The 14,320-nt window shown below is 48.0% G+C and overlaps 1 protein-coding gene across 7 annotated transcripts in view; it reads right to left on the bottom strand.

The window, feature by feature from the left end:
* LINGO2 (leucine rich repeat and Ig domain containing 2) overlaps window positions 1–14,320 on the bottom strand; it is a 3,618,115-nt gene that overhangs the window by 1,536,833 nt on the left and 2,066,962 nt on the right. The window lies entirely within an intron of this gene.

Raw genomic sequence — 14,320 nt, 5'->3', positions numbered from 1 at the left:
TGCATGCAAAGAAAAATAGGAGTTGAAGAAAAGTCGATGAGAAAAATCACAAAGCTCATTTAAACATTGTCCAAAAATCACCCTGAAGATAAATGGCTGTTCCATACCTTTTATTACTGATAGGGTTCGTCAACAAATGCCTGAAAAGAAATACAAGGAACGGTCGCCACTGCCCTGTCTGACACTGTTGATAATTAAAGTGTATACATGGGCTGCATTGATGCCACTAAAGAGTCAAGGTTCATTTGTAGTAACATTGAAACATAAAAATAACAAAAGGTACAAGCACCCATTTATGTACCTCGAGGTACTGCATCAAGTGCCTGTTGACTCAGATTCAGGAAATAATAAGTCAGTTCCCCTTGTTGTTTTATAGATTAGGAAATCTGAAGACCATGAAAGTGAAACTTCATATCAATGAGTACGTTCGTCCTGTTGTTCAAAGACATTGACAAATTGCATTTAATTTACAAGAAGCTGCTGAGAAAGAGCTAGAGACATTACTAAAGCACAATGCCATTGAGCGACCTACTGGTCCAACTCCGTGGGTTTCGGCCATAGTGATAATACCCAAAAAGAACACTGTAGGAGCTGTACTCATCTGTGTTGACATGCATCAAGCTAACAAGGCAATTGGAAGAGAACGACTTCCTGGCCCACACGTTGCCGATATGATCACACAGTTAAATGGTGCCAAAATCTTCTCTGCCCTTAATCTGAATAAAGGATATCATCAGTTGGAACTTGAAGAAGTTTGCAAGTACATAATTACCTTTTCTACTAACATTGGTTTGTTCAGATATAAAAGATTAAGCTTTGTGTGTTGTTAGACTTTTCATCCTTGGCGTGGTCTCCCTTAACTTTTTGCCCCTGTTTCCCAGGCTGTTGATGTGTGCTGAACTCTGTTTTTGCTGTTTTTGTTACACTGGGCACTTTACCACTGCTAACCAGTGCTAAAGTGCAAGTGCTCCTTTACAAAATGTGTATGTAATTGGCTTATCCATTATTGGCATATTTGATTTCGCAAGCCCTTTTTGACGTGCACTCGCTCGTGCAGGGTTATTTTTGACACGCCCAAGGTACATTTTCACGCTAACAGCGTTAGCGTTGTGTTTAAAACTACATGAAGACTCTTTTTGCTTTTCAATTGATAACTTGAATTGTTTATTGTGGATTTTTGTCGTTTTGGTTTTGTTTTGTTTAGATAAATATCTTATATTTTTCTAAACCTGTGTTGTTTCCTTTTGTAGTGTTTTCATTAAGTTACTGTGTGTGTTGGTACAAATACTTTACACCTAGCACTCTGAAGTTAAGCCTACTGCTCGTGCCAAGCTACCAAGGGGGTAAGCAGGGGTTAGCTGAGGGTGATTCTCTTTTACCCTGACTAGTGTGAGTGTCCTTGCTTGGACAGGAGGTAACCTGACTGGCAACGAAAGACCCCATTTCTAACATTAGTCATCAGCGGATGGGATTGGACTTGTATTTGTACTTGACATACTGTAATTAAGTGTACACTACTGTTTTGAGTGTAGACCACTACATGACCACATATTACTTGTCTTGTGATTTTTGCTTTTTCTCTTTTTTGTGGATTTTTCCCTACATCCATTTTTGTGGTAATCTTTGATTGACTTCTGAACTTCATTTGGGAACTTGTTTTCTGCCTTTTGGAACTTTGCACTTTTGTTGACTTTTCATCATGTCCCAATCTGGAGATGCATCAGCTGGAGCTGCTTTTGACCTGGAGAAATTGGAAAGCTATACCAAGGCTCAGTTAAAGCAGTTCTGTAAAAGTTTTGACTGTCCCATTAAGAGCTCATCCAAGAAGGAGGAGCTGCAAAAGGCGCTGTGGGCTTGGGTGACAGCCAAGAGCACTGAAGGGCACACAGAGGAGGAGAAGGATGAGGAGGAGGAAGAACATTCCATACACAATGGTATTGTGGGTGGGCCTTTCATGTCCAGGAAGAGGGTCTCCAGGGCAGGTAGCAGTGTCTCATCTAAGAGTCTGACTCTGAGAAATTGCAGGCCAGACAGGCAGAGAGGTAGCACCAGAGGGAGTTGGAGAAAATGAGGCTGGCCCTAGAGGAGAAAAAGATTTTGTTGGCTCATGAGCGTAGCTTGAGAGGGCTGGATCAGAGGAGCCAGTCTAGTAGCGATGGTGGTAGCCACATCACAGTGCAGCCTGGGAGGAGGGTGCACATTCCTAAAGATCTTGTGAAGGATTATAAAAGGGAGGACAACATATACTTGTGGTTTAAGGGGTATGAGTCTGTTCTCCATATGAATCTGGTCCCTGAAGCCAGGGGGTGGGTCTGTGGAAGCACTTTGAGATAGTGGGGAGGGATACACTGACAGCCTTAGGGGATGCTCAAAATCTCACCTACACTATCATGAAGGATGCCCTACTCACAAGGTATGGTCTCACCCCTGAGCAGTATAAGGATAAGTTTAGGTCCTACAAGAAGAAGGCATTCCAAACATGGTTGGAATGTATTGATTCTTATTGCAGGTCACTGGATGATTGGGTGAAGGGCAGTAAGGTAACTACGTATGAGAGGCTTTACAATCTGATTGCTTGGGAGCACTTGTACAGTTTATGCTTTCCAGAGCTGCGCCAGCACCTGATTGACAGCAAGTTGACTGACCTCAGAAAGCGTGTGCAGGAAGTGGTCCGCTGGGAGAGCACCTGGGTCCAAAAGAGGTATGGGGGAGACCACGCCAAGGGTGGGCAGGGTCCCTCTCAGAAGAAAGGGGGGGTAAGGGTAAAAGGGGGAGTTCTCTAAAGGACCCCAAACTAATTCCCAGGTTAAGGATTCCCAACCCCCCAGTGAGAAGAAGCCATGATTCTCCAAGGGGAAGCCAGTGGCATGTGGTCCCCACGTAAGTGCTATGCATGTGACCAGGTGGGTCATGTGAGGGGGGACCCCAAATCCCCCAAAAGTACACCATCACCCACTGGTGCACCATCCCACGGTTTGGCCAGTGTAGCGCTTGGGGAGGAGTTGGTTCCAGGTAGGTGGGAGCCATCTGAGATGACCCTTGTCTCACTAGGGGACAGTGAGATGGTCCAGAGAACCCTCATGCCTGAGAAAACTAAGAAGTACAGGCAGTGGGTTACCATGAATGGACAGAGGGTGGAGGCTCTAAGAGACACAGGAGCCAGTGTCACTACAGTGAGGAGTCAGCTGGTGTCGGAAGAGCAGATTGATCCCCGGGTACGTCACCAAGTATTTGCAGTGGACAACTCAGAGTGCCAGTGCAGAGTGGCGCAGGTTCCCTTTGAATGGGGGGGGTCTCAGGTCACTTGAAGAAAGCTGTGACTCCAACCATGCCTGTTGATTGGTTGCTGGGCAATGACCTGGAGGATTACCCTTGGAAGGAGGTGGAACACAGGTCTAACTTGGAGATGTTGGGTCCGCATGGATGGGTATGCATATCTACCCAGTCAATGGCAGCTCACCAGGGTGGTCAAGAGTCCCTGGAGCCTGAAACAGTGGCCCAGGGGACCGCCAAGAAGAAGAAGGGCAGGGGGCACAGGAAACCTGACCCAGATGTTCCCATGATCCGGGAGGAGGTGGAGCCTGAGGGTAACGCTCCGGGAAACAGATGGCTGAACTGGGTGAGGTCCCTGAGCTGTCATAGTGGCAGTAGGAAGGGGGGCCCACCAGGGAAGCATTCTGTGCAGTACAGAGGACATGCCCTACACTGGAGGGTTTGCGGCAGCAGGCTGCAGACCAGGCGGCTGGCAAGAAGCCAGGATCACACCTGATTTATTGGGAGGATGACCTCCTGTATAGTGAGCCTAAGGTTCCTGATCCTGGATCAGCCCATGTACTGGTGGTACCCCAGTGCTTCAGGGCCTTCCTACTGGGGTTGGCTCATGATGTGCCATTAGCAGGACATTTGGGGCAGGACAAGACCTTCGAGACGCTTGTCACCCACTTTTACTGGCCCCTAATGCGCAGGCATTCAGATGCACATTGCAGTTCTTGTCAGACTTGTCAGTCAAGTGGCAAGAGTGGGGGAAAATGTAAGGCTCCTCTCCAACCTTTAGCTGTTGTCAGTACTGCCTTTGAAAGGGGAGGGATTGACATTGTGGGGTCTCTGGATCCTAAGACAGCCACGGGCAATAGGTTCATCCTGGTCTTGGTGGACCATGCTACCTGGTACCCAGAAGTCATTCCTTAGAGATTAATCACTTCCCCTGTGGTGGGTCGTGCTTTGATGGGGGTTTTTACCCACATGGGGTTCCCCAAGGAAGTTGTATCTGATAGGGGTACCAACTTCATATCCACGTATATGAAGTCTCTGTGGAAGGAGTGTGGGGTAACCTACAAGTTCACCACCCCTTACCACCCCCAAAGTAATGGTCTGGTTGAGAGATTCAACAGCACCTTTAAAGGCATGCTCATGGGCCTGTCAGAGCCCTTGAGGCGGAAGTGGGACGTCCTCTAGCAATGCCTTCTGTTCGCCTACAGAGAGGTGCCTCAAAAGGGACTTGGGTTTAGTCCCTTTGAGCTCATCTATGGCCACCCTGTGAGGGGACCTTTAAGTCTGGTCAAGGAGTCTTTGGGAAAAGCTCCTAGTAAATCCCCCCAGGATGTATTCAGTTACATGCTGGCTTTGAGAAACCAGACTGCCCGCTTCAGGAGTCTCACACAGGAGAACCTGGAAGCAAGCCAGAAGGACATGAAACGCTGGTATGACCAGAATGCCACTCTGGTCGAGTTTCAACCTGGTAAGAAAGTGTGGGTGATTGCACCAATGGAGCCTAGGGCGCTCCAGGATAAGTGGACTGGGCCATTTGAGGTGGTGGAGCGCAAGAGTGAAGTCACCTACCTGGTGGACTTGCATGTCAACCACCTCAAGCTGCACTTTCAGCGGACTGAACTGTCCATGCTCCTTGCGACAGATGATGGGGTGGAGGAGGAGAGTGAGCCTCTTCCTGATTTCCTGTCTGCAGGAGAGAAAGATGGGTATGTGGAGGGAGTGATCCTCTCCCCCTCCCTGACTGAAGAGCAGCATGGTGACTGTCGCCACGTGTTGGGACAGTTCGCCTCACTGTTTTCCCTGCTCCCAGGGGTCACACACTTGTGCACACATGATGTGGACACTGGGGACAGTACACCCATTAAACAAAAAGTTCACAGGGTAACTGACAGGGTCAGGGCATGCAAAATGCTTGCCCTAGGGGTTATTCAGCACTCCATCAGTCCTTGGGCCAGCCCAGTGGTATTGGTCCCAAAGGCTGCTGCACCTGGTGCCACTCCAAAACTCAGGTTCTGTGTGGACTACCGGGGACTCAATGCAGTCAGCAAGACTGACGCACACCTCATCCCCCGACCTGATAAGCTCATTGACCGGTTGGGAGCTGCAAGTACCTCAGTACGTTTGACTTAACATCTGGGTACTGGCAGATTGCCTTAACTGAGGGGGCCAAGGAGAGGACAGCATTCTCTACCCCAGATGGACACTTTCAATTTAAAGTCATGCCATTTGGGATGAAGAATGTCCCTGCCACGTTTCAGGGGTTGGTCAACCAGATGTTGGCTGGGCCGGATGAGTTCAGTGCCGCCTACCTGAATGACATTGCTGTGTTTAGTTCCACATGGGAGGAACATCTGCAACCCCTCTGGAGAGTGTTAGAGGCCCTGCAGAGGGCAAGCCTCACTATTAAGGCAAGCAAGTGCCAAATAGGGCAGGGTTCTGTGGTGTACTTATGATTCCAGGTGGGAAGGGGCCAGGTGGCACCCCTACAGCCTAAGATCAATACCATTCTGGCTTGGGAGCCTCCAAAGACCCAGACGGAAGTGAGAGCCTTCTTAGGTCTTACAGAATACTACAGGAGATTTGTCAAGGGGTATAGTACCATTGTTACCACCTTGACTGAGTTGACTTCTAAAAAGCAACCCAGGAAAGTGATCTGGACAGAGGCTTGCCAGAACGCTTTTGATGCCCTGAAGGCTGCCATGTGCACAGCACCTGTGCTGAAGGAACCTGACTACTCCAATGAGTTTGTTATGCAAACAGATGCCTCAGAGCATGATACTGGAGCAGTACTCTCACAGTTCAATGAAGAGGGCCTAGATCAACCCTTAGCCTTCATTAGCAGGAGGTTACTTCCCAGGGAACGTAGGTGGAGTGCCATAGAATGTGAAGCGTTTGCTGTGGTCTGGACGCTGAAGAAGCTAAAGCCCTAATTGTTTGGGACTCACTTCCGGGTTCAGACCAACCACAGGCCCCTCAGGTGGTTAATGCAGATGAGGGGTGAGAATCCAAAACTATTGAGGTGGTCTATTTCCGTACAGGGGATGGACTTTACGGTGGAACACCGTCCTGGTACCGAACACGCCAATGCTGATGGTCTGTCCAGGTTCTTCCGCCTTAGTGATGAGAACTCCCATGAATTTGGGTAGTTGCTCCCCACTTTCAGCTGGGGGGACACGTGTTAGACTTTTCATCGTTGGCGTGGTCTCCCTTAACTTTTTGCTGCTGTTTCCCAGGTTGTTGATGTGTGCTGGACTCTGTTTTTGCTGTTTTTGTTACTCTGGACACTTTACCCCTGCTAACCAGTGCTAATGTGCAAGTGTTCCTTCACAAAATGTGTATGTAATTGGCTTATCCATGATTGGCATATTTGATTTACTAGTGAGCCCCTAGTAAAGTGCACTAGAGGTGCCCAGAGCCTGTAAATCAAATGCTACTAGTGGGCCTGCAGCACTGGTTGTGCCACCCTCATAAGTAGCTCTTTAATCATGTCTCAGACCTGCCACTGCAGTGTCTGTGTGTGCAGTTTTAAACTGTAAATTCGAATTGCCTAGTGTACCCACTTGCCAGGTCTAAACCTTCCCTTTTCTTACATGTAAGGCACCCCTAAGGTAGTCCCTAGGTAGCTCCAAGGGCAGGGTGCTGTGTATGGCTAAGGTAGGACATATAGTAATGTGTTTTATATGTCCTGACAGTGAAATATTGTTAAATTTGTTTTTCACTGTTGCAAGGCCTGTCCCTCTCATAGGTTAACATCAGGGCTACTTTTAAATCTGATTAAAGTGTAGATTCCCTTTGGGAGCGGATGGAATTTTAGAAAGTGGGATTTTCTTGCTTAAACCATTTCTGTGACTCTACCTGTTTGTGGATTCCCTGTCTGGGTCCGTTTAACAGTTGGGCTGGTTGCACCTCTCACTAGACAGTGACACAAAGGGAGCTGGGGTGTAGCCTGCATATCCTGATGAGCCATCTAGGAGGGAGGGGAGGAGTGGTCACTCAAACCTGAAAGGGCTGTGCCTGCCCTCAGACAATGCAGTCTCCAACCCCCTTATGTGTGTCTGGAGCCTGGCCTGGGCAAGGCAGGATTTCACAATCAAGAAAGACTTTGCTTTGAAGTAGGCCTACTTCAAAGGAGAAAATGGGTATAAGAAGGGCACCGAAAACGACAAACTTTAGAACCCTTCTGGTCCTCCATCAAACTTAACTGTAATTCATTTAAACAAACTCCCAAGTTGGGAATTTGTTATTAAAAAAACAAAAGCATTAATGACCCCTTCACCTAATGACTTTCTCTGCTGGCCTGTCAGAGGAGTCTTTCCATTGACTGAACCAAATGGAGGCTCTGATGACAGAAAGCTGGTGGTCCATCCATTTCCAAATGAGGTGGGTGTCTTTGCAATTCATGACCCAGTTCCCAAAACTCTTAATCAGCCCCAAATTCTCCATCATGGTGCACTAGCTTCACCAGCAGCAAGGGTCAAAGGCTTCATTCAGGGTCAATGCAGGCTGCATGAGTTTGTAAATGGAGACTGGGTCATCTCAGGGAAATGAAAGAAAACAAATGGTTACTATAGGGACAGCGGACGCTTTCTTAGTTGATTCTTCTTTAGAAGTGATAATCGTTTTTTCTGTCTGCAGCTAGCATGATCAACAGAGACTGAGCAAGGCTTGTCAAGTGAGTTTAGTGGAAGATCATAAGAAAGAGATTTGTGAAAATCCAAATAGCCCTCACTGGGTCATATTAGCTAAAATGACCTTTGAGGCTGTGCCTTCTCGTCAAAACAAACAATTCACTCCTGTCATCTACTAATAGGTCAAAGGCATTTTCTAATATGAGTTGCAAAGTTTAGTTGTAACTGGAAGATACGTCAGCCTGCATAATTTAAAGCTCTACACAGTCGTAAATCAAGATATTGTTGTCAGAAGTATTGTTCAAGATCCATATTAAGTCCCTTATACAGGGCCAGAGTGGGACAGAAAATAGGCCCATGAGCCAAGATAAAAGTGGCCTGCATTTGTGATTTAGAAAGCTATAAAATGGCTCACACTTACTAATTGGGGCAGTTTTGAACATGAAAAGCCATGCTGTATAAGTGTTCCACGAGTTGCACCATTCTCCCCAGCCTGGGTACTCTTAAATGAACATGTCATACACCGAGCTTGGTCTTGAACATTTTTATTCTTCTGCATGCAAGTGCAAACTCAACATTCTAAACCTGAAATTCAGTCACCACACCCAAACCCTTACGTCATAATTCTAAGGGGTCTATCAGGAATCAAAAGCGTCCCGTCATTGCTACTCACACAAAACTACATCTCCCTCCTTTTTAAACAAAACATCAAAATGTTAAAGACATATATGCATATACTACAACAGATTGTGCCTGCTGAAGCTGGGAGGAGAGATGAGAAGGGTCAATTACTGGCACCATTGATGCAGTAACAGATGCAGTCGGGGGTCGCTCTGCAGTCTTACTCGAACCAGTTTAATCTCTGACATTAGGAATTGTCGAATGTCAAGGCAGATGTCTGAAGTGCAGAGGATCTTACGTGATGGACTTCCCAGGACAGTGAACAGTCACTATGTATCCCTTACTAGTCACAACCTCAAATGGTTCAGCATCAAAGGGATCACTGGATTTATGTTTCCTCTTTTGTCTTACCAGTACTTGATAGCCTTCATGGAAAGTGATGTTTTTGGCATATCAATGCTTGTCAGCATACACTTTCATCTTTTATTTACGACACAGGTCTTTCTGATGAAGTTCACCATGTGTAGCAGATCTCCTGTTGGCCCATTGTGGTAAACTTGTCATCATGGCTCTCCCAAACATCAGTGTAGCAGGACTTTCACCTGTCATTGAATGTAGATCAGTAAGCTCTCAGAGTAGTATGTAGTGTTGACTTCAGATTACGCTTCTCCAATTTTGCATGTTATACAGTCTTTTAAAGGGCTCTCATAAAGCATTCAACAATACCTTTTGCTTGTGGCCAGAGAGGTATGATTTTCTGATGCTTCACATTGAGTTGAGTGAGAAAGTCTTTGACTTCTCAACTGTTGTATGGTGAATCATTGTCAGACTTTAAAATGGAGGGAACTCTCTATAACACAAAGATTCAATCTTATCTTTCAATCACCTATTCTTGAGTGATCGATTAAAGAGCTTCAACAAGCTTTGCATGTGGAAAACGAGAGCATTCATCAATAATCACCATTAGGTGATGTCCATTGTCAGGAGGACCAAAGAAGTCCACAGCAACTCTCTCATACATATTTCGGTAAGTCTGACATATTCAAGGGATGAAAGGTGATTTTGGGAGATAAGCAATAGGCTCTTAAATCATTATTGGCTCTCTCATCAAGGTGAGGAAACCAAACTTGGTCTCGAAGAGCTCATTTAGTAGCAACAATTCCACAATGTCCTTCGTGAGCCATTTCAATTACTTGTTGCCGCAGACTCTCTGGTATGACAATTCTTGAGCTTCGTAAAACAATGCATTCTTGAGTTTCTGAGAGTTCATCTTTTACATTCTTTAACTTTTGTTTAAGTGTGCTGTTTGCAGGATTGATGTGTAATGATATAATTTAGTATCAACATGACACTGTCTTTGCTCATTGCAGTAAAAGTTTGTTCCAGAGAAACAGTGGCAGAGGTATATGACCTTACAATGAAGTTAATGTAGGCTTCAGCCAATTTGGAAGATGTACAATGACCCTGTACTAGCATTTGTTAAAAGTAATCAGAAGGGTTTGGATCCTTCCCTGGTCAATGCACGATGGTGCAGTCATATTCCTGTAGTCGAAAACCCCAATGCTCAATTCTGGGAGGCATCTTGGCTTTTGGATTGCCAAAGATGGTAAGCAATGCTTGATGGCCAATTACATGAATGAAAGGTGTCCCATATAAGAATGCATGTAAATGTTCACAAGCCCATACTACTGCTAAACTTTCTTTCTCAGGTTATGAATAGGCATGTTCAATTTTTGACAAGCTTCTACTCTCATATGCCACAAAATGCCATTGAGGATTTGGGTGTCCATTGTTTTGAGCAAGGATTGCGCCCAATCCTAACGGGCTTGCGTCAACAACAACCTCTGTTTGCAGCTTTGGATCAAAGTAAGCCATTTCAGTGGCATTCTCAATTGCATGCTCGATTTTCTTTAAGCTCTGCTCACACTTTTTAAGTCTCTTAAGGGAGCACTTACAGCGGCAAAGTCATCTATGTATTGAGAAGAGTAACCGGCCATGCCAAGGAATGAACGTAACATGGTAACATCCTGTGGGGGATCGGTGGCTGACAAAGCTTGTACTTTAGCAGGATCCGGTGTCATACCCCCATCAGAAAGGATATGGCCAAAGAATTTGAGTTTTGTTTTGTGGACTTCACACTTCTCTGCATTTAAGGTTAAACCTGCATCAGCAAGCAGTCGACAAACCAGTGTAGGAGCTTTATCATATTCCTTTTGTGTTGCCCCAAAAGTGAATATGTCATCACTGTAATTGAAAGCATTTGTGACAGGCTGTTTTATACGTCGAATCACATCTTGAAACAGTTCCACAGCTGATGACACATGTTAGAAATGGGGTCTTTGGTTGGCAGTCAGGTTACCCGCTCTCCAAGCAAGGATCCTCACTCTAGTCAGGGTAAAGGAGAATCACCATCAGCTAACCCCTGCTTACCCTCTTGGTAGCTTGGCATGAGCAGTAGGCTTAACTTCATAGTGCTAGGTGTAAAGTATTTGTACTAACACACACAGTAACACAATACACAAGTCAAGTTATCAATTGAAAAGCAAAAAGAGTCTTTATGTAGTTGTAAACACAACGCTAATGCTGTTAGCGCAAAGATGTACCTTGGGTCTGTCAAAAATAACCCCTCACGGGTGAGTGTGCATCAAAAAGGGCTTGCGATGCATCAATTTCACTCACGAGTGAGGCCTTGCGTCATTTCTCCTTTAGTCGGGTTGGTGTGCATCGTTTCTTCTCTCTGCAGGAGAGCGATGCGTCGATCCGGTCAGCACTCTCGGGTCCGGGCAGGCCATGCATTGTTTTTATACGCCCAGCGGTGTTTGCAACGGAAATCCAGCCGCACGTTGATCCAAAAACCACTCAGCGCGGGCTGCGATCTCACCAGCCTCCTTCAGCGATGCTGTGCGTAATTTCTCCAGCCCAAACTTCAGGTCGCGTTGCAGGTGAGTGTCGATTTTCAGCAGCGAAGCCGGCAGCCTGTCCATTTTTCAGCTGCAGATAAGAGTTGCATCGATCTTTTTTCCCCGCACGGTGTTCTGTGCATTGATTTGCCACTCTTGGGCTGCCAGCTTCTCCTTTCAGGGTCCCAGGAACTGGATGGGCACCACTTGGCAGAGTAGGTGTCTCTCCAGAGACTCCAGGTGCTGGCAGAGAGAAGTCTTTGCTGTCCCTGAGATTTCAAACAACAGGAAGCAAGCTCTAAATCAAGCCCTTGGAGATCTTCACAAGAAGGAAGGCAACACAAAGTCCAGTCTTTGTCCTCTTGCACAAGCAGAAGCAGCAACTGTAGGATAGCTCCACAAAGCACGGGCAGGGGAGCACTTCTCCTCAGCTCATCAGCTTTTCCCCAGGCAGAGGTTCCTCTTGATGTCCAGAAGTGATCTAAAGTCTGTGGTTTTGGGTGCCCATCTTATACCCAATTTCTCCTTGGAAGTAGGCCTACTTCAAAGTAAAGTCTCTTTTGAATGTGAAATCCTGCCTTGCCCAGGCCAGGCCCCAGACACTCACCAGGGGGTTGTAGACTGCATTGTGTGATGGCAGGCACAGCCCTTTCAGGTGTGAGTGACCACTCCTCTCCTACCTCCAAGCACAGATGGCTCATCAAGATATGTAGGCTACACCCCAGCTCCCTTTGTGTCACTGTCTAGTGTGAGGTGCAACCAGCCCAACTGTCAAACTGACCCAGACAGGGAATCCACAAACAGGCAGAGTCACAGAAATGGTTTAAACAAGAAAACGCCCACTTTCTAAAAGTGGCATTTTCAAACACACAGTCTTAAAATCAACTTTACTAAGGGGGTCATTCCAATGTTGGCGGGCGGCAGAGGCCGCCCGCCAAAATTCCCCCCTCCGAAATACCGCGCCGCGGTCAAAAGACCGCGGCGGGTATTACAAGTTTTCCCCTGGGCTGGCGGGCGGTTGCTGAAAAACCGCCCGCCAGCCCAGGGGAAAACGACCTTCCCACGAGGATGCCGGCTCGTAATCGAGCCGGCGGAGTGGGAAGGTGCGACGGGTGCAGTGGCACCAGTCGCGTATTTCAGTGTCTGCAAGGCAGACACTGAAATACTTTGCGGGGCCCTCTTACGTGGGCCCCTGCCGTGCCCATGCCATTGGCATGGGCACGGCAAGGGCCCCCAGGGGCCCCGCGACCCCCCCTACCGCCATCCTGTTCATGGCGGCTTTCCCGCCATGAACAGGATGGCGGTAGGGGGGGTCGGAATCCTCATGGCTGCGGAGCGCGCTCCGCAGCCATGGAGGATTCACACGAGCAGCGGAAAGTCGGCGGGAGACCGCTGACTTTCCGCTTCTGACCGCGGCTGAACCGCCGCGGTCAGAATGCTCGTTGGAGCACCGCCAGCCTGTTGGCGGTGCTCCCGTGGTCGGTGGCCCTGGCGGCCACCGGCCGCCAGAGTCAGAATGACCCTCTAAATGATGTATTTTTAAATTGTGAGCTCAGAGACCCCAAACTCCACATGTCCATCCGCTCCCAAAGGGAATCTACACTTTAATCAGATTTAAAGGTAGCCCCCATGTTAACCTATGAGATGGGCAGGCCTTGCAACAGTGAAAAACGAATTTAGCAATATTTCACTGTCTGGACATATAAAACACATTACTATGGGGGTCATTCCGAGTTTGGCGGACGGCAGTTGCCGCCCGCCAAACTTCCCCCGTCGAAAGACCGCGGGGGGCATTTCGACTTTCCCGCTGGGCCGGCGGGCGACCGCCAAAAGAGCGCCCGCCGGCCCAGCGGGAAAGGCCCTGCAACATTGAAGCCGGCTCCGAATGGAGCCGGCGGTGTTGCAGGGGTGCGACGGGTGCAGTTGCACCCGTCGCGATGCAGACAGTGAAAATCCTGCTGGGGCCCTGTTAGGGGGCCCCTGCACTGCCCATGGCATGGCCAGTGGCATGGGCAGTGCAGGGGCCCCCAGGGGCCCCACGACACCCGTTCCCGCCATCCTGTTTCCGGCGGTGAAAACCACCAGAAACAGGCTGGCGGGAAGGGGGTAGGAATCCCCATGGCGGCGCTGCAAGCAGCGCCGCCATGGAGGATTCTCCCAGCCGGGGGAAATCTGGCGGGAAACCGCTGGATCCGGCTGGGCGACCGCGGCTTTACAGCCGCGGTCAGAATAGCAAAGGAAGCACCGCCAGCCTGTTGGCGGTGCTTCCGTGGTCGTCGACCCTGGCGGTCGATGACCGCCAGGGTCAGAATGACCCCCTATATGTCCTACCTTAACCATACACTGCACCCTGCCCTTGGGGCTACCTAAGGCCTACCTTAGTGGTGTCCGACATGTAAGAAAAGGGAAGGTTTAGGCCTGGCAAGTGGGTATACTTGCTAAGTCGAATTTATAGTTAAAACTGCACACACAGACACTGCAGAGGCACGTATGAGACATGATTATAGAGCTACTTATGTGGGTGGCACAACCAGTGCTGCATGCCCACTAGTAGCATTTGATTTACAGGCCCTGGCACCTCTAGTGCACTTTAGTAGGGACTTACTAGTAAATCAAATATGCCAATCATGGATAAACCAATCAACCATACAATTTACACAGAGAGCATATGCACTTTAGCACTGGTTAGCAGTGATAAAGTGCTCAGAGTTCAAAAGCCAACAGCAACAGGTCAGAAAAATAGGAGTCAGGAGGCAAAAAGACTGGGGATGACCCTGCATAAGCAAAAAAGTCCAACACGACCCCCTATCAGTCTAAAGCCAGGGGAGAACAATCAATACCTTGATGTACTTCCCTGATTGGGGTCCTGCATCCCCCAACTAGGAGTGACCCCCCAGAAGA

This window comes from Pleurodeles waltl, chromosome 1_2 (assembly GCF_031143425.1).
Source record: "Pleurodeles waltl isolate 20211129_DDA chromosome 1_2, aPleWal1.hap1.20221129, whole genome shotgun sequence".
In the NCBI taxonomy this organism is placed as follows: Eukaryota; Metazoa; Chordata; class Amphibia; order Caudata; family Salamandridae; genus Pleurodeles; species Pleurodeles waltl.
The sequence above is the reverse complement of the archived record's forward strand: the minus strand, read 5'-3'. Positions and strand labels throughout refer to the sequence as shown.